The 20,616-nt window shown below is 40.5% G+C and overlaps 1 long non-coding RNA gene across 1 annotated transcript; it reads right to left on the bottom strand.

Annotated features, from left to right (window-relative positions):
* Window positions 1-10,278: 10,278 nt before the first annotated feature.
* LOC143646792 (uncharacterized) lies at window positions 10,279-19,167 on the bottom strand. Its single transcript, XR_013157618.1, has 4 exons — window positions 19,049-19,167; window positions 18,346-18,600; window positions 17,770-17,945; window positions 10,279-10,443 (listed from the first exon to the last, which is right to left on the bottom strand). It is a non-coding gene; the product is annotated as an uncharacterized LOC143646792 (long non-coding RNA).
* Window positions 19,168-20,616: the final 1,449 nt, after the last annotated feature.

Below are 20,616 nucleotides of genomic sequence, written 5' to 3'. Positions count from 1 at the left end.
TTCAATGCTGGGCAAAGGTTCAGAAAAGGACGGATCATTCAGGACAAAAATGTCACATCTTGGGCAAGCCATGGTGGCTCAGTGGCAGAGTTTGCACCTGCCATGCTGGAGACCCGGGTTCGACTACCGGTGACTGATCATACAAAAAAAAAATTTAAATAAAAATAAAAATGTCACATCTCATCAGAGAATGTTCCCTGGGGCTTGCCAAACCCTTAGCATGAAACACTTGAGAAAGAATCTACTATTAGTTAATCCTGGGCCTTGGAGTGTTGAGATGCGGTGGTAGGTTATATTAGAGGGAAGAGAAATTGATTGTATTTAACTCAAAATGGAGTAAAGCCAAAGACTATTCATTATCCAGTGGAACACAATTAACCAAATTTGTTTGGTATTGTTATTAATCAGAACCACAGAATGAATCAAGGCAGCAGGTTTTATAGATGACAAGTCTTACCTGTAAAGCCCATGGCTGTATTGTGATTCCCAGAGCATCAGTCAAGGGCCCAGCAGGAAACTGGATGGCACATTCAAATAGAGTGATTGAGGAGGGTTTCACCGACCATTTAAAAGGTGTGAGCAGAGTAAGGGAAATCAACGATGAATGGTGCAGGACAATGGGCAACCCTAGGCGTGAGGGGGTCAAGGGTCAATAGCAATTATAGTTAAAGAGAACTCCAAGCAGCCTTTTAATAGAAGTTCTGCTTTTCAGCAGAGGGGCAGAGGCAACCCATAGCTACAGGCAGGGAAGGAGCCAGGGGAGTAAATTCTCCAGGCTTATTTCCCTCTTGCCAGCCCCCTTTTTGGCTGAATCCTAAAGGAAGCCAGAGAGGACTGTCCATTAATGCAGTCCACAATGGCTGGCCTTCCAGAGTGCAGAACAGAATGCAGAAGCTTAGAAATTTTATCTGAAGGGACAAATGTAAGATACCCAACACACATGTCATCTGCACATCCAGCTCAGCCAGAACCTCCAATCAGAGGCTACAGGAGAAGGAGGCTTGTGAGGCCCCTGGGGAAGGTGTCTGGTAAGCCTGAGCTTCCTGTCCTATCTCCTCTCCCAGTGTAGAACCAACATGATCTGCTGGAAACCGGGGATAACCAATTGGGATAACACAATCAAGGTAAGGAAAGCTGTGACTCGGTGGACTCACAAGAGCCTAGACTATAGCAACACAATCAGTTTCACATCCATTTGTTCATTCATTCATTCATTCAGCATTTCTCAACCTCATCACGACTGACATTTTAGGCCAGATCATTCTTTGCTATTGGGAGCTGTTCTTGTGCATTGCAGGATGTTTAGCAGCATTCCTGGCCTGTACTCACTTGACACCAGCACTGCTCCCCTTTTCCAGTTGTGACAAATGAAAATATCTCCAGACCTTGTGAATTGTCCCCTGGGTGAGTGGGGCAAAATCCCCCTGGTTGAGAACTACTGCATTCATTCGCTCAAGAAATATTTAATGACTCTTCACCATTTCTAAACTCCATGCTTGTTGGGGCCAGGGAGACTGTGGTGTGCCGGAGAGAGGCATCCTTTAGCACCTCAAAGCTCCTAGTCTAGTGAGGGAGACCAGCATTCAACAGATAATTATACAAATAACTCGCTTTTTCTAGAAAGTTGCATTTAATAGAAGACCTGGATGACTTTTTCAAGTAGGTATCAATTCTAGAATAAGATCCGTAGACATGGAAACACTGGTCCATAGGAGAGGGTTATTTTTATTGACATTTCTTTTTTTTTTTTTTAACGTTTAGGTTTGCCTATACTTTTAATTCCCAAACACCACATTTAAAGAACATCTGTGAGGGTGGGTGATGGTGCAGTTACAGAGTTCTTGCCTGTCATGCTGGAGACACAGGTTTGACTCCCCGTGCCTACCCATGCCAAAAAAAAGGAGGGGGGAGGACATTTTAAGGAACATCTGTTGAAATCATAAAGTTTAGTTTATTGGGGTACATAAAAGTGGCTGCAGCTTCTTTAAGAGGTAGAGGTAGACCTAGAGGTAGAATCTAACTCCCTTATCCTGGAAACTGGAATGAATTTGTGTCTGTGTTGAACAAAGGAACACCCTGGAAGTGATGCTGTGTGGCTTCCAAGTCTGAATCATAAGGAGCTTTCATCTCTGGGGAGATATTCTTGGGCCGACATACAAATAGTTCAGTTACCTACCTTGTGGAGCTGCCATGTGGAGAGAAAATCCACTTGGATGCATCCTGAGGTACCCGACATGAGTGAAAAATTCATTTTGGATGCTCCAGCTAACTGAGCCTTCAGCTGTCAGATGCCTGCACTCCCAGTCACCATTTGACAGCAACCATGTGATAGACCCCAACTGAAATGAGCAGAAGAACCACCCAGCTGACCCCAGTCAATTCACAGTTAACTAAATTTGCCCTCCCATTATCTTGTCCCTCCCTCTTGGCCTTAGCTATAAATACACAGTCACCAAAATTATAAATAGAGATATCGTGGGATTATAGTATGTATGTAAGTGACCCATTTGCCTCAAAAATTCAGGAGAAGTTAGTCACATCCTACCCTTTGCATTTTTCTGGTATGAGCATTAACCCAGGCAGTTGAAAGTTAGCCATTTCACTGGAAAATGTTGTGCAAATCAGAGCCTGCTGTCTGCTGGTTGCAAACATGTCCTTTCCAAGAATGGGCTCTCCAAAACAATAGGTCCTGATGCGCCTTGGGTCACAATTAACTACAAAAGACTAAAACTACTGCTTCCAACTATTTATTAGTGAGTAGAAAAGCCTAAAGCAAGAACCCCAAGCACCCACAATACGGTTCACTTACCATTTTTGTTTTGCTTTTAAAGAGGAATACAAATTCTCAATGGCAACTTAGTGTCATGGTGATGAACATGGATGCTGGAGCCAGAGTTCAGGGTTCAAATGCTGACTTACCTTATGTAAGTTCCTTAACCTATGTGTGCCTCAGTTTCTTAATCTTTAAAATGGAGATGCAATAATATCTACCTGTTATGGCTGGTATAAGGACTAAATGAGTTAACATTTCTGAAAGTCTGACCTCTGCCTGGGATAAACAATGAGACACAATTTGAAGCATTCTTGTGTTGTCATTGTATTATGAAGATGAATATTTATGATGCAAATGTTCTGAGAGGTGATCATGGTGATGGATATACAACTACGTGATTTATTGTAAGTTATTGATCATATACCAAGAATGGAATGATCATATGGTAAGAATGTTCATGTTTGCATGTTGTTATGTTTAAAAAAAAAATTTTTTTTTAAAAGATGAATATTTATGGTCCGAGTCTTGTCCCTTGGGCTATTGGTCTTTTTCCTGCTCGGGAACAGGAGAGTGATGAAACTATTCTCAGCCTATTTTCAAATTATTGTCCACAGTGTAAGGCAGATTGGGAAGAGGTGAACAGTGGCAATTCTATGGTTTAGAAAATATCAGAGGACTTCAATCCTCCAAGCATTCTTTGTCTCTTGTTTCTACAAATAGTATTTTTATGAAATCAAGTGTTAATAAAATGCAAAAATCACAGTCCATAGCCATCAATCAGCATGTAGGCAGCCTTGGCTTTCTCAAGCTATCCATCAAAAAACTGGTAGCATTAAAAAGAAATGGTGACATTAGAAAGAGTATCTGATATAGGAAAATAATTCTTCAAGAGGTATTTTTTTGACAGGTATACAACCTCTTTTACAGGTATACAACCTCAAATTTCCTCATTTAACCACATTCAAATATACAATTCAGTGCTGTTAATTACATGCACAGTATTGTGCTCCCATCACCACCATCCATTACCAAAACTTTTCCATTGTTTTAAATAGAACTCTGAATTTTTTATGCCTTAATGCCTCAAGAGGTATTATTAAATAAGTGGATTCTCTACTTCACATTTTGAAATAGAATTTCATAGAACACAAGGTTATTGAATGCTCACCCAGAAGAATGAATTCCTTGGTGTCAGCACATGGACTTCTTAAATCACACAGGGCTTTATTATTTTAGGTTGATTAAATCAGTCATCTGCCTGACCCAAAATGCCTAACTCATCTGTTTTCACGCATTATCCCTTCCTTCCACAGAGCCAACCCAAGTATTTGTTGAAAGAAAGAACGAATAGCTTCCCCTATATATCTGATCTCACAAAATAACTTTATCAGGAAACAAATTATTCTTTTCAGTTAGAGAAGCCCCAAAATTCCCTTTATTTTTAAAATCACTTTGAGTTATGTTTTCTAAAACTTGTGACTGAAAACATCTGAATCCTAACAGAAACATGCAACCACTCAGCTCTTCTTCCCCCACCTCATACTTTTCTTTTTAACCCCATTTAAAATTTTATAGAAATATAAAAATAAGCAAAGAAACAAGACTCTATATTTTACCATCTTAACTATACCTTCATTATAGTGCATGTCTCTATGTGTAAAAATGTGAATTTTATATTTGTTTAAAATATTTACATAGCCATCTATGCAATTTTGATCATAGTGTCTATACAATTTTGAATTTTGCTTTTTTTTTTTTAACTTAGTTTACCATAAGTGTTTTTCATCGACCTACCTAGTTTTAATTATTACTGGGGATACAATATAAGGAAAGTAGTATTCTCTTCTTTTTGGACATTTGTATTATTGCTTACTTTTGAATATTAGCGATAATTTTGCAGTTAAAAAAATAAAGAAAAGAAACTATCTAAGTCTGACTCCACAGATATTTTTGGAAGGGTGAGCAGAGGGTAGAAGGAGGATTTGAACTAACAAAATAGATCAGAAACTATCTCAGAAAAGAGCTCCATTGCAACAAATCTAGAATCACTAATATTCAAGGAGTGGAAAACTTCAGAGAAGCAAAAATAAGGATTATTTTTCCACTGATTGGGTGTCATTTGCAACCTTATTCTCAAGGTTTGTCATCTGATTCTGCCCAAACCTCCTTCCACCACCATTCCCCACTCCCTCCAAAATAAAGTTTCCCCTCTTGCTTTGTTGCCTCTTGCTTTTTGACCAGATTGTACAAACAATAATAATAATGACAGTAAGAAAAATACACTTCGACTTTTTAAGGTGGAACTTGTTAAGACATTTCTTGATTCTATGAGGTTTCATGAAATCGCTAGAGCATTGGACTCTGGCCACATGAGTTGCCGGGAAAAGGGAAACTATATTGAAGAAAGAAGGAAAGATCAGCTCTGGATTAGACTAATAATTTATTTTTAAGAAATAAGTTGAAAAAAAATGGTGAGATCCATGCTTCTTGTTAGGGTTATAGTGTTTGCTGGCAAGAATGGGGCTGCTGTCTTTCAACATTTACATGTAGCTGGTATTCCAGTTACTATTGCTGCAAAACAAACTACTGTAAGGTTAGTGACATAAAACAACTATTTCAATATGATTATCTGTGCCATAGGTCAGAAATTCAAAAGGACACGGTGAGGATAGCTTGTCTGTGCTTCACAACGCCCAGAGCCTAACATAGGAAGACAAAAAGCAGAGCGTGACTTGACAGCTTGGGGCTGAAATCACCTGAAGACTTATGTACTTACATGTCTGGCTATTGAAAGAAAACTCAGCTGGGTTGGTGGCTGGAAGACAATGTGAGCCCTCTCCAGGTAGCTGCTTGGGCTTCCTCACAGCAGGGTGGCTGGGTTCCAAGCGTGAGCATCCCACAAGAACCTGGGGGAAGCAATGTCATCTTTTATGGTCTAGCCTTGGAAGTCCCATAGTTTCATTTCTACCATAGTCATGAACTTACTCAGATTTAAGGGGGAGAGTGTCAAGGTCATATTGTAAGAAGAAGGAAAAGGCAAATAGTATTGAAACCATCTTTGGAAAATACAAGGTGTTACACTGCGCATAAAATACATTTTAATTTTTCTCAGGTAGGGGATAAAAATGTCTCTATGCTGTGAATTTGTTTGTGTAGTTTGAACAAAATAATTAATATCCTCTTTATATATCCTAAGACTGATGGATGGGGGTAGGGGTGCAGGAACAATCCTTTGTTAACACAGAGCCAAAATGGAGAAAGTGAGAACTATTGGTAAGTGTACATACACTGATAATAATAAGCCCTCCTCGAAATACAAGAAGATGTTTCATCTAAACAGAGAGAAGTTAGGGTGAGTGAGAAAAGAAACTTGATGAGATAAAGTGCAGCTTGGGGGAGAAGCCTGGGAAAAACCAAACTTGTCAAAGCTAGGGATCAACAATGCAGGAAGTCCCTCTAGAGAAATGGACCAAAACTAACAAATGGATCCTTGGGTTTGATGTCTCACTCATTCCTAAATCCTTCTCCCTCCGTGGATCCAGATTTTCTAACTGTTTGGAAGGCTCAGTATAATCCCTCTTTGCTGGTGTCTCAAAGAGATTTCTCTACCCCAGTCTCTCCTGCTGTGGCACCCAACTGTTTTCATATCCAAGTTCAGTCTCAACTCCAAAAGGACAATGACTTCTGTTGAATTGCTGGGACAGGGTGCTCTCCTGTCCCACTGGATTTCCTATAATTACCAAATTACAAAAATGGTAGACTTGAGATGTACCACTGAACACAGCAAGGGGCTCCTATGACCACTTAGTGTGTAGAATGATAGAGATCCTCCTACTTAATTAGTTTGTGGTATTCATAAGTTATGGTATGAACGGAGTGGCCTAAAAACAACACAGTAGGCAGAGTATTGCCTCCCAGCCCCCAAATATCCATACCCAGAAATATCATTCCTGGAACTTGTGTAGATGTTACCTTACGTGGACAAAGGGACTTTGCACAGGTGATGAAGTGAAAGCTTTTGAGGTGGGAAGATTATTCTGGGTTATCCAGGGTAATAATTAAGAACATGTTCTTTTCTTGGGAACATGACTCAACCTTCCACAAATGATAACTGTGAAACTGGGCACGCCTAAATGCTACAAAAATCTACAACTAAAAAGAAATAGTGGAACAATTTTTTAAAAATCTGTGTTAGGTGTATAAATAACAAGATTCTCTTGAGAAATACATGAACTATGTCTTCTGCTTGTCCCTCCAGATTTCCTTGTTGGCCCTCTTCAGCCTGCTCTGTGTCCTGGGAGGGTTGACCTAGGGTGGGCTGTTTCATTGGACTCCTGGGCTCCCTTGCCATCTTGATAGTCTGGCAAGTGGAGGGCCCCAGCAAGAGATCGAAGGGAGGGAAGTGGGTGAGGCTGGAAGATATATTCTTCCAGCTACTTCCCAAATAAACTGTTACTCAGATCCTTGATTCAGGGTCTGCTTCTGGGGGAACCCAATCGAAGACAGCATTGGATGTGGGAATTGCCCTTATCAACTTGCTGGGCCCAGGCAGTCTTCTTTGTTCAGCCAGGCAGACTCAAGCTGAGCGCCCAACCGGAGCTGGGTCAGTCACATTCTCGCTCCCTAGAATCTCGTAGAGGAACAGGATGTTGCTCAGTTCCATGAATTGCCATCTCACTCCAGATTTAGAGAAATGTGGCAGTAGGAGGGAGTTGGTACTGGGGCTGCGGGGGGTCTCACTTGTGAACTTGGGAGCTTTGCAGGATCATAGTGCACCATGTGGGCAGGAGAAGCAGAGAAAACCAGTCTGGAGAGAGAAACACATACACACACAGAGAAAAATACAGACAGACAGGCAGACTGGCAGACAGACCAAAGAAAGACACAGAGAAGAGGATGAGCAAAGAGAGTCAGAAATGAGTGACAGTTTCCAGACTCCTTCCCTTCCTGAAACCCTCTTACATTTGGCTCCTTGTTTGTAATTTATGTCAATATAAGTATAGCAAATCCTCCCTTTCCTTTCAAGAAAGTTCAGTTAACTTCTATTAACATACTAGTATGTTCAGTTAACATACTACCAACTAGTCAATTAATCCAGAAAACTAACATAGAAATTACAATCACACTTTCTGTGAACTAGAAAGTTCTGCTCCACTAAACTCCTTGGGAGAATTTCCTTCCCATAGTCCTGAAAGCACAATGATTGTTAATTTCCCCACAGATGAATGAACGAGTCATCAACTTCCCTCCGGCAATCACAAAACCTGGCCTGAAGACCTGGCAGGCACATAGAGGAAGGTGTTTGTGGTCCAAGACAACCCAGAATGGGACAGTTTATTCCCTAATTGCCCTTGCTAGAGCGGTGCATGCTTGCTGAGCAGCTCCAGATTTAGAGATATGTGGCAGTAGGAGGGAGTCAGGCATAGTCAAATGTGCACAGGCAGAAACAAAGCGTGATAATAGTTCTGCACGTTCCCTGACTCCTACTTGCTTCCTGGCAGGGTTACAAAATCCTCAGCCTCCCTGTCTTTGTTTTTGGGCTCCCTGAATGTGTGGGTATAAGAACTCCCAATATGATGCTGTACTGGGGAACAGCAATATCTTGACCAAAATATCTTCTTTGCACCAGCCTACCATGGTTCATAAATTTCTCTGTATTGAGATAGTTCCTTTGATTAAGTAGTCTTATTTCCAGAATATCACTAAACACACAGGTACCACAAAAGTGCAAAAAGAAAGAGAGGAAGCATAGTCACTACCCCTGGGCTCTGCCACTCTGGTAGCCACAGAATAGCTCAGTAATCCTAGGCCTGGTCACTGAGACCCTCACTGCCACTCCCAACCTCCATAGAAATCTGTCCCACTGAGGTCTTACCACCTCCCAGGAACTCTTAGAGAAGGAGGGGGTAGAGGTTCACCTCTTCTTCTCCTAGAGGGAAGGTGAGAGGGGATGGCATGGCCAGGGTGGGGAATCCATCACCCCTCAGCTTATCTTGGAAAAACAAATACTCTTTCCCTTCCCCCTCTAAGACAATAGGATATAATTCCACTAGATCAATAGCCCTTCTTAACAAAGGCCAGGGACAGGGAAATGTCTTCAGCCCCTATGATTCTTGTCAAAGAAACCCAGATTCTAGCCCATAAAAGTCAGTTTTTCTGATTTGAGATAAGGTGACAGTGGAAAGATTTCTTTTCATGCTTTTTGGTGATAAGAAGGAAGACATGAGAAAAGGGTCGAGAAACGACGCTTCAAAGAGCTTCAAACTCTGTAGAAATCAGGAAAACAAAGACAGGCTCCTGCTCCTATGAAACTTAGAGTTTAAAGATGGAGATGGATAGAATCCATCTTTAACATCTTCACTGTCCAAACACTTTTCTAAATATTTTCAAACCTATCTTAAAAAAAAAAAAGTAGAACCCTCTCTTGACCATGTGTTTTCTTCGAGCTTCTACCCTCTCTATTTGCCTTCATAGCTCAAACTCCAGGGAAAACTAATCTACTGCCTTACATTCCACACACTCTTCAACCCCTTGCAATCCCACTGCCGCATGACCTCCATCCCCATCGTCACACCAAGAGAGGTGGTTCTCCACTGGATGTGATTTTATCCCCCCAGCCCCTGCTTCAGGGGACATTTGACATTTTTGTCACAACTGAAGGAGTTGCGACTGGCATCTAGTAAGCAAAACCATGGGATGCTTCTGAACATGCAAGAATGCAAAAAACACACCACCACCACCCCCGCAATAAAGAATTATCTGGCCCAAAGTGTCATAGTGCCAAGGTTGAGAAATCCTGCACTAAGTCACCAGTTCTCAAAGTGTGGACAGGCAACCTCAGCATCATATGGCTATTTGTTAGGAATGAAAATTATTGGACCCTACCGCAAAGATACCGAATCAGAAACTCTGGGGGTGGAATCCAGTGAACTGTGTTTTCACAAGTCCTCCAAAGGATTCTGATGTGCACAAATATTTGAAGACTACTGAATTAAGGAATAATGGGATGTGTCATTACAAAGTGAATAAACACGCTGAAGAAAAAGAACTCTAGACCAATGTGCTCAAAAAGTGGCTCACACATAATTGGCAGCATCAGCATCAGCATCATCATCACCTGGGAACCTGTCAGGAAGACAGATTCTTGGTCCCCACCCTATGCATTCTGAATCATAGGGAAGTTTGTAGGGGCCAGCTCAAGAAAACCTTTGCAGGCCATTCTAAGTAAAAAAAACTTTACATTATGGAACATTTCGAGCCTCTGAATGATTTAAGTACTAGCAATAAATAAGATCAGTTGGCAGAAAAGATTGGAAGCAGGGAGGCCAGGTTGGAGTCTCCTTAGCAGGCATGAACTAAGGTAGAGGCAGAATGAAGGAAATGTATGTCAGAAAACCCCAAGAGGGAGAATATACAGGATGTGATGCTGATTAGATTGGGAATGAGGGTGTGTCTGTTCATCTGATGGCAAGTAACAAAATAATTACAACTTAGAGTGGCTTAAGCAAAGATTTATTTTTCTCCCACAGCAAGAATTCTAGATGAAGGCAACTGCTGCCCTTGGTTCATGGGTTCAACACTATCAAGTCTCTTGGCCTTTCCTCAGTAGTTACCTGCTCATGGTCACAGGATGGCTGCTGCAGCTTTAGACATTGTGTCTATGTTCAGGGCTGGAAAGAAGAAAGGTGGGGGATTTTCCTTTTAACAAAAAAGCAAAAGCTTTCCTGCAACTACTTGGCAGACTTCTGCTTATTGGCTAGAATATATATTGCACATATATCTGCGAAGTATTCTGGGAAAGTGAGTATTTATCATTAGTATCTCCATAGTAGAGAAGGGTGTTGGGAATCGATATTGAGCCCTCCATACAGTGTCTGCCACAAGGGAAGAGAGAATAAACTATAACTCTAGCTTGAGTGACTGAGTAGACACTGGCACAATTCAATAGGGTAGAAAAGACATGAGAAGAAACAGATATGAAATGGGAAGAGCATTGTCGTAGATTGTCTACTGCAAGAATTACTCCCATCTGTTTATATATGACCCTTTGCTATGTGACTTTGTTGATCCTGCCATCAAGAAGTAGAGTTTTTTTTCTTCAACCTTTGCATTAGGACTTGATTATGTGACTTGCTTTGGACGATGGGACATTAGTAAGGCTGAAGCAAGGGGAGACTTCCACTTGCACAGTGAAGCTTTTCTCTTTTGGCTGGAGTTGGAACACTGAGACAATGATGTGAATGAACCTGTTGGTGAGCCATGTGGAGGAGAACTGAGGAATCCCCAGCCAAGAGCCAGGATGAACTACCAGACACGTGAGTGAGGCCATCTTAAAACACCGAGATCCAGGTGAGCCACCAGATGACTGCAGCTGCATTAGTGAACTCTGGTGAGACCAGTAGAAGAATTGCCAAGCTGAACATAGTCCAGATTGCTACCCTCGGAATAGTAAGCAAGTCAATATCCTGGTGGAAATGTCTGGGAGATAGCTGAACTTACTGATCTGAAACTAGAGATAGAGATTTAGGAGTTATTGACAATATAGGGGTTGAAGCCATGATAATGGATGAGATTGTGCTGGGAGAAAAGAAGAGGAAGACAAAGAGAGAGAACAAATTTAGAGGAACACCAATGAGAGGCAAAAGGTGAAATAGAAAAGTAAGAGGCATAGAGCTCACAAGTCACAAGAATCAAGTGTCATGTGTTAAGAAAGTGTTAGGAAAGATAGAGATTGAAAAGAGAACATTGGATTTGGCAACTAGTAGGTCATCTTAGAGCTATTTCAGTAGACAATGGGGATGGAGGTCATGTGGCAGTGGGATTGCAATGGGTTGAAGAGTGTGTGGAATGTAAGGAAGTAGATTAGTTTTCCCTGGAGTTTGGGCTATGAAGGCAAATAGAGAGGGTAGAAGCTCGAAGAAAACACATGGTCAAGAGAGGGTCCAACTTTTTTTATTTTAAGATAGGAAGGTTTGAAAATATTTAGAAAAGTGTTTGGACAGAGATGTTAAGGAAAGTCATAGTAATCAATAGGGTTATAAATCCTGAGAAGCAGAGTTTATCTTACTGTTTTAGTTTGCTAAACTGCTGGAATGCAATATACCTGAGGTGGATTAGCTTTTATAAAGGGGATTTATTTAGTTATAAATTCACTGATTTGGGAAGTTACACTGCAACGTCTGCTGAGCTTCTCTCCCAGTTTCCGGGTTCAAATGGCTTTCCCCAGGGTGGTTCTTTTCTACTGGGTCTGAGCTGGCTCTGAGCTCTGAGCTGAGTTGTACTGAGTTCCTTGGAGCTGTGCTGAGCTGTGTGTCTCTTCTGACCTCTCCTTTTAAACCTCACTCATTGCAGAAGGCACTCCCCTTGGCCAACTACAGATGTAATTAGCTGTAGATGAAATTCATATACTGATGATTTAAGTCCCCAGCAACAGAACAACTGGGCACCATCACCTGGCCAAGTAGACAACTGAACCTAACTACTGCAGGCATGATGAACAAAACAAAACAAACAGAAAGACTAGATGATAGGTATTTTGGGATAAATGGTGCAGATAAGTTTGAAGGGATGGGAATGGGAATTGAAAGCTGAGTACCTTGTGCTGGTAAGTGTCATTTCTCTCTGTATTTATAGGAGGTCAGAGACAGAAGGACAGTGGCTTTAGAAGAGTGGGGTAGGTTGGAATGACCTTGATGGGGGTAGCAACTGGAACTGACCAGGTATTAGTGAGGGACCAACCAAAGTGCTGCTGTCCACCTGAGGTTCAGTGACCATGCATTTGGCAATGAACTATAGGGTGCAGCAATCTAGGCAGTGACTACAAATGTGAAGTTTGCTTCAATCCCTGGATTTTCTATGAATTTCATTCCCTGCCATACAAGCTCCTCTTAAAATGATATGTTGGCACAGAGACTATTATTTGAACCCATTGTTCATTCTCTCTAACTTTTTTTTACTATAAACTTAAGATTTTATTGTCATAATAAAACAATATTTTTTTCTTCTTTGTCTCCTCCCAGTTCAAAATGTTCATGTCTCTTAACAGTCAACTTTCTCTTAGATCTACAGTTGGGTTCAATGCATTCAAGCCTTGGCACCACTTTTGTAGTTTTAGCCTTCTAACAGCACATCAGCTTAGTCTGCCCACCATAGCCACTCTGCGTCCTGTCATAATGTTGCTTTCCCTGGGCATACAGAGAATCCTTGCCCAGCTGATCCTGTCACTGAGTGGGGTTGGCACTTGCTGCATTTCTTATAGAAAGTCTAGTGGGGTTTAGAAAATCCACCATGTTAGCAGAAGCATTATAAGCATGAAAAGCTGTTCTCCCTAAATTTTAACTGGCACATGGGCATATGGCTTTCTTGAGTAAAGATTATATTTCCTAGCCTCCCTTGCAGCTTAATGTGGCCATGTGATTAAGTTCCGACCAATGGGATGTAAGTATTGCAAATGACTGCCAGAAGTGTTCTTAAAGGAGTAGGCATGACCATCTGTGCTGGTTTGAAACTGTTATGTACCTGAGAAAAGCCATGCTCTTTTAATCCAATCTTATGCATGTAGACATATTATGGGTAAGATATTTTGATTAAGTTGCTTCCATGAGGATATGACCCACCCAACTGTTGGTGGGACCTTTTGATTAGATTATTTCCATGGGGATGTGGCCCAGTCCATTCAAGGTAGGTCTTAATTAGTTTACTGGAGTCCTTAAAAGAGCTCACGGATTGAGAGAGAGAGAGAGAGCTCAGCGTCAATACAGAGAGCAGACACCTAGACATAGACATTTGAAGATGCAGAAGAAGGATGTCCCAGGGGGTGCCAGAAGGACCCACAGGGCCTGAGACAGCCATTTGAAACCAGAAGCTGGGAGAGGACAGCAGATGTCACCATGTGCCTTCCCATGTGACAGAGAAACCCTGGACACCATAAGTGTTTCTTCAGAATCAAGGTATCTTTCTCCAGATGCCTTAGTTTGGACATTTTTATGGCCTTAGAACTGTATATTTGTAATTAAGAAATCCCCTTTATATAAGCCAATCTATTTCTGGTATATTGCATTCTGGCAGCTTTAACAAACTGAAACATCATTTTTCCCTCTTCCTCTTTCTCGCCGGCTGGAAATCAGCCATAACAGCTTGAACTCAGCAACATTTTGGCTCATGAGGGAGAAGCTATGTGTTGAAACAAGATAGACAGTCTTGTCCCAGATGATATTGGAGTTAATATTTATCAGCCCTGGACTAGCTATCTCAGGACTTCATTTATATGAGAGAAAAATCTTTTATCATATTTAAGTTTTCTGCTAGGTATAACTGAAGCTAATTCTAAATTGTCCATACTCACTATATGTTGGAGATCTCACCTACATTTGATAGCCCAGATGACTGGATTTGAGTTCCAGAGGACTGACTTCCACATCTCCTATGGTGGTCTGCAGCTTTATTTACTCCCAGAGAAACATGGTAAACTTAATCCATTCCTGTTCGGGTGAACACATTTTATGCAGGACATGATGATGAGGTTACTTCAGTTAAGGTGGCCCATCTCAATCAAGATAGATCTTAATCTTATTACTAGAGCCCTTTATAAGCAGAATGAAATTCAGGCAGAAAGAATTTCACAGGAAGTGAGAAGTGAAGATCAACGGAAGCCAGAGAGCAAGGAGAGGCCAGAAGAGGTCATCATGTGCATTGCCATGTGACAGAGGAACCTAGGACCAAGAATCATGGGCAGCCAGCCACAGAATGCCCAGTCTTTGGGAATAAAGCATTGCCTTGAAGATGCCTTGATTTGAACTTTTTTCCTAGCCTTAAAACCATGAGTTAGACCAATCTCTCTAATGAATATAGATGCAAAACTCCTCAACAAAATTCTAGCAAACCAAATCCAGCAAAACATTAAAAGAATTATACACCATGACCAAGTAGGATTCATCCCAGGTATGCAAGGACAGTTCAACAGAAGAAAGTCAACTAATGTAATACACCATATCAACAAATCAAAACAGAAAAACCACACGATCATCTCAACTGATGCAGAAAAGGCATTTGACAAAATTCAATATCCTTTCCTGCTGAAAACAATTCAAAGGATAGGAATAGAAGGGAACTTTCTCAAAATGATAAAGGGAATATATGAAAAACCCAAAGCTAACATCATCCTCAATGGGGAAAAATGGAAAACTTTCCCCCTAAGGTCAGGAACAAGACAAAGATGTCCACTATCACCACTGTTATTCATCATTGTGTTAGAAGTTCTAGCCAGAGCAATGACAAGAAAAAGAAATGCAAGGCATCAAAATTGGAAAGGAAGATGTAAAAATCTCACTGTTTGCAGATGATATGATACTATATGTAGAAAACCCTGAAAAATCCACAGCAAAACTACTAGAGCTAATAAATGAGTACAGCAAAGTGGCAGGTGACGAGATCAACACCCAAAAACCTGTAGTGTTTCTATATACTGGTAATGAACAATCTGAGGCAGAAATCAAGAAAAGAATTCTATTTACAATTGCAACCAAAAAATTAAAATATTTAGGAATAAATTTAACTAAAGAGGCAAAAGACCTATACAAAGAAATTACAAGAAATTGTTAAAAGAAATCATAGACAACCTAAATAGATGGAAGGGCATACTGTGTTCATGGATTGGAAGACTAAATATAGTTAAGATGTCAATTCTACCTAAATTGATTTACAGATTCAATGCAATACCAATTAAAATCCCAAAAACTTACTTTTCAGAAATAGAAAAACAAATAACCAAAATTGTCTGGAAGGGCAGAGTGCCTTGAATAGCTAAAAGTATCTTGAGAAAGAAAAATGAAGTCAGTAGTCTCACGCTACCTGACTTTAAGGTGTATTACGAAGCTACAGTGGTCAAAACAACATGGTACTGGCATAAAGAGAGATACACTGACCAATGGAATCGAACAGAGTGTTCAGATATAGACCCTCTCATCTATGGACAATTAATCTTTGATAAGGCAGTCAAGCCAACTCACCTGGGACAGAACAGTCTCTTCAATAAACGGTGCCTAGAGAATTGGACATCCATATGCAAAAGAATGAAAGAGGACCCATATCTCATACCCTATACAAAAGTTAACTCAAAATGGATCAAAGACCTAAACATTAGATTTAAGACCATGAAACTGTTAAAAGAAAATGTAGGGAAATATCTTATAAATCTTCTTATTTATGATACATAACCACATACACACACAAACATTCTTATCATATGATCATTCCGTTCTTGTTATATAATCAATAAATCACACTATTACCACATAGTTGCATATTCATCATCATGATCATTTCTTAGAACATCTGCATCAATTCAGAAAAAGCAATAAAAAGACTGAAAAAAATTCATACATACTATACCCTTTACCCCTCCCCTTCACCAATCACCAGCATTTCAATCTACTAAATTTATTTTAACATTTGTTCCCCCTATTATTTATTTATTTTTAATCCATGTTTTACTTGTCCATCGATAAGGCAGACAAAAGGAGCATCAGACACAAGGCTCTCATAACCACACAGTCACACTGCAACAGCCATATCATCATACAATTATCTTCGAGAAATATGGCCACCAGAGCACAGCTCCACATTTTTAGGCACTTCCCTCGAGCCTCTCCATTGCATCTTGACTAACAAGGTGATATTTATTTAATGCATAAGAATAATCTCCAGGATACCTCTCGACTCTGTTTGGAATCTGTCAGCCACTGACACTTTATTTTGTCTCATTTCACTCTTCCCCCTTTTGGTCTAGAAGGTTTTCTCAATCCCTTGATGCTGAGTCTCAGCTCATTCTAGGATTTCTGTCCCACATTGCCAGGAAGGCCCACACCCCTGGGAGTCATATCTCATGTAGACAGGGGGAGGGCAGTAGGTTAATAGCATTTTTTGCTATTTATATATTTTTAATATCTTTTGAGCCAAGTCTGCCATTTACAAGCTCTGTCACAAATTGTGTACACTCTCTGTGCCTCAGATTCCTTATCTATAAAAAAATGGGCATAATTACCTTATTTACAGTGTTGTTATATCAATTAAATGAGCAAAAACACACAATTAGTGCCTTTAGCACCAGCTTAGCTATCATACAGCATTATAATTTTTTTGAAATTATACAAGTTATTAAAAAAACCAAATACAGCAGTTTATAACATTAAAAAAGTGATAATATTCACTCATCACCCAAACCCATTCAATTCTACTGTCTAGAGATAACTTTTGCTCACATTTTTCCATGTACATTTATACATCTATCTATATACATATATGTATATGTGTATGTACACTGTACATATATATAAACAGAGAGACTGGGATAGTGTTTTGTACAAATATGGGATCATAAGATGTTCAGCTGGATCTTTACTTCTTCCACCTAGCAATTTCCCATGGACATCTTTCCACATCAGCTACCCTGGAGCCACCTCTGTATAGTATGGGTATGAGCCCCTTGTCCGATCCGCATGTGGCTTGGGTGTCATTTGTAACTCTCTTTAGAGTTTCTTTGCCATTTCCATGTAGTTCTATGAATGTTTCCCACCGATATAGTCAGATCCTCAGTCTCTCCTTGCACCTACTGGGTTTTGTGTAATGCTCAGAAAGACTCTCCAGTAACCAGCACTTAGAAATAAACTTTTCAGGATTGGAAAATGAAGAATTGCACAATGTGAGGGAACTTTGGAACACAGAGAAAGCTTTGTGATTCATTAGTGTGAGTGTATTTGCTTCTTACTAGGGGAGTTTAAGTGAACAAATCTTTTAGGTGTGAGGAACACTCCCCCCCACTGCAGGTGAGAAACGCAGGTGGGAGGACATGACACAATCAGCCAGGGTCTCCTTCCTGCCTCCATGGCCTTCATGTGGGTCTTGGTGGGTGGGAGGCAGTGGACAAAGGACCTCATCACTTAGCGCTTGATGCAGTTGAACTCGTGGTGAAACCAGCAGAGAGTAAGAAGTGATTTTACCTTATCTCCATAGTCCAGAGTTTAGTGTTAAATGTCACAACAGCAAAATCATTTGGAGACCCAAAAGTCATTGTCAATTCTTGGCATGTTCCATCACCTCCTCTGTGTACTTGCTCATGGGCAGCGAGATACCATCTTTAACAACACTGTTCAAGAGTATTTGTCAAAAAGATGAACTGTAATTCAAAAAGAAAAAGAATGAATGATTATTGTATCATTGACAGTGAGGTATTTCTATATTTTCCTCATACTTTTTCCTTCATTTTTCTTTTTCCTCAGAAAACATATACCATGTTTATATAAACTGGGTGCAACTGACTGAAATCTAGATAATTAACTAGTCTTTTATATTTGAGTTTCAGAATACCAAATACCTGGGTGGATTGACTGAAAAAGAAAATCTATTTTGAGGCATTATAGACTCTACTATATATGTGTGTGCGTGCGTACATACACATATAACATTTTCAATTCAGTAAACATTTACTTAATGCCTCCTATTTCAAAATAATTTTGTGAGGAATTGTGAGATCTTTAAGATAAAAATGTTATAGTTTCTACTCTGTAGGAGCTTACCATCTGGTTATTCATGTCCTTTACCACTTTATAGAATTTTTCAGGGAATAATTTAAGGGAATATCAAGCAATCAAGTCAGAATATTTTACATTCTGTGGTGAGGACAGCTCCTGTGTGGTCTACCATGCTTCTCACTGGTCTGCTCCTCGGACGCTGCTGTTGGCAGCCAGCCTCCAAGATGGCCCCGGGAGCCTCAGCTCCAGCTTGGTCCTCATGCCTGTGAGGTTGGTTGTCTCCCACACTGATCAGGCCCTCTGTGATGAACAGAATATAGTCAAAGGGACAGCATGTGACTTCATAGGCCAGGTCTTTAACGACACAGCAAATTTCACCTTGCTCTCTTAGATTGCTTGTTCTAGGGCAGGGGTTGGCAAAAAAGGGCCCAGAGGCCAAATCCATCCTACAGCCTGTTTTTTTGTGTGGCCTGTGAGCTAAAAGTGTTTTTCATGTTTTCACAAGGTGGCTAAAAAAAGGGGAGGGGGAGGAGGAGAAGGAGAAACAGCAGCAACAGAAACTTGATGTGGTCCATGAGGCCTGACGTTTTTATCTGGCCCTTTACCAAAAAATTTTGCCACCCTCTGTTCTGGGGGATCCAGCTGCTTTGCTTTGAGGACATTCAGTTTTGGGGAGAGAACAAGCTGGCAAGGAACTGAGGCCTTCCGCCAAGGGCCAGAACCATCTTGCCAGCCACAATCGAGCCACCTTGGAAGTCAAATCTCCAATCCCAGTTAAGCCTTCAGAGGATCGCAGCCTTGGCCAACATGACTGAGACTCTGAGCCACAACTCTTTAGCCAGCCACTCCTGATTAAGTGGCCCGCAGAAATCATTGAGGTAATAAATAACTATTGTCGTTTTTGGTCACTAAGTTCTGGAGTATTCTGTTATGCAGTCACAGTAAATGGAACACTCTGTATTATATATTGCCTAAAGTCCTCAAGTAAAATACGCATTCGGTTCCTTTAATATTCTTTGGGTGTAGGCAGAAACCAGCACATGAAAAACTTTCATCGCCATATTGTACCTGCTTGTTCTAGTTTGCTAGCTGCCGGAATGCAATATACCAAAAACAGAATGGCTTTTGAAAAGGGGAATTTAATAAGTTTCTAGTTTACACTTCTAAGGCGAGAAAATGTCCCAGTTAAAGCAAGTCTATAGAAATATCCCATCAAGGCATCCAGGGAAAGATACCTTGGTTCAAGAAGGCTGATGAAGTTCAGGATTTTGCTCTCAAGCGAGAAGACACATAGTGAACACAGCCTCATCTGCTAGCTTCTTCTCCTGGCTTCTGTGTTTCATGAAGCGCCCCAGGTGGCATTTTCCTTCTTCATCTCCAAAGGTCACTGGCTGGTGGACTCTGCTTCTCGTGGCTGTGTTGTTCTGCTCTGCTCTCTCTGAATCATTCTCCAAAATGTTTCCTCTTTTGTAGGACTTCAGAAACTAATCAAGAACCCACCCAAATGGGCGGAGACATGTCTCTATCTAATCCAGCTTAACAACCACTCTTGATTAAATCACATCTCCAGGGAGGTGATCTATTAAAGTTTCGAACATGCAATTCTAATAGGGATTAGAAGAAACAGCTGCCTTTACAAAATAGGATTAGGACTAAAACATGGGTTTTCTAGGGTCCATACATCATTTCAAACCAGCACACTGCTGATTTCCTTACTTGGTGGCTTAGTGTCTGTGCTTTGCAGTGGTTTCCTTATGACTCAAGACATCACATTCCAATAAATATGTACAAATTAAATTTTTTTTTTTTTTTACAATTCAGAGGCATAATCAGCTTCTTTGACTAAGCCTCTTCAATTTGCATTTGTTTTCTGTCGATATGCCATACTTTGATTATGGCTGGCATTGTTCAAATCATTAATTTGGGAGGAAAGTGAGTTTAGAATTGCTGATCTTCAGCCTGTCAATTACTCCATCAAACAGTAATTTTTAGTCTTTGCCATTTGCCTAGTATTGTGCATTTTGTTCAAAGATGACTTCAACTGGTTTTCATTTCATTTCTCGTGCACTCACCAACTGAAAGTGGTCAGAAGCATTCTATACAGCAAATTTAGTCACTCTAGACTTCAGAAATTTGCTCTAGGAAGCTCATGAGAAAGATAAGCCTCATCATGGAAAGGCCAAAGAAGAATAAATGAGAGTTAAATGTGAACCTGTTTTTCAAGCAAGGGGTGTCAATAGCAAAAGGCTTCAAGGTTTGTTTGATAAGAGGTCACAAAAAAGTCATATTTTGAGATTTCTTGAAGGGTGTTCTGGT

This window comes from Tamandua tetradactyla, chromosome 1 (assembly GCF_023851605.1).
Source record: "Tamandua tetradactyla isolate mTamTet1 chromosome 1, mTamTet1.pri, whole genome shotgun sequence".
Lineage (NCBI taxonomy): Eukaryota > Metazoa > Chordata > Mammalia > Pilosa > Myrmecophagidae > Tamandua > Tamandua tetradactyla.
Note: the sequence above shows the minus strand (reverse complement) of the source record. Positions and strands in the feature narration are given on the sequence as shown.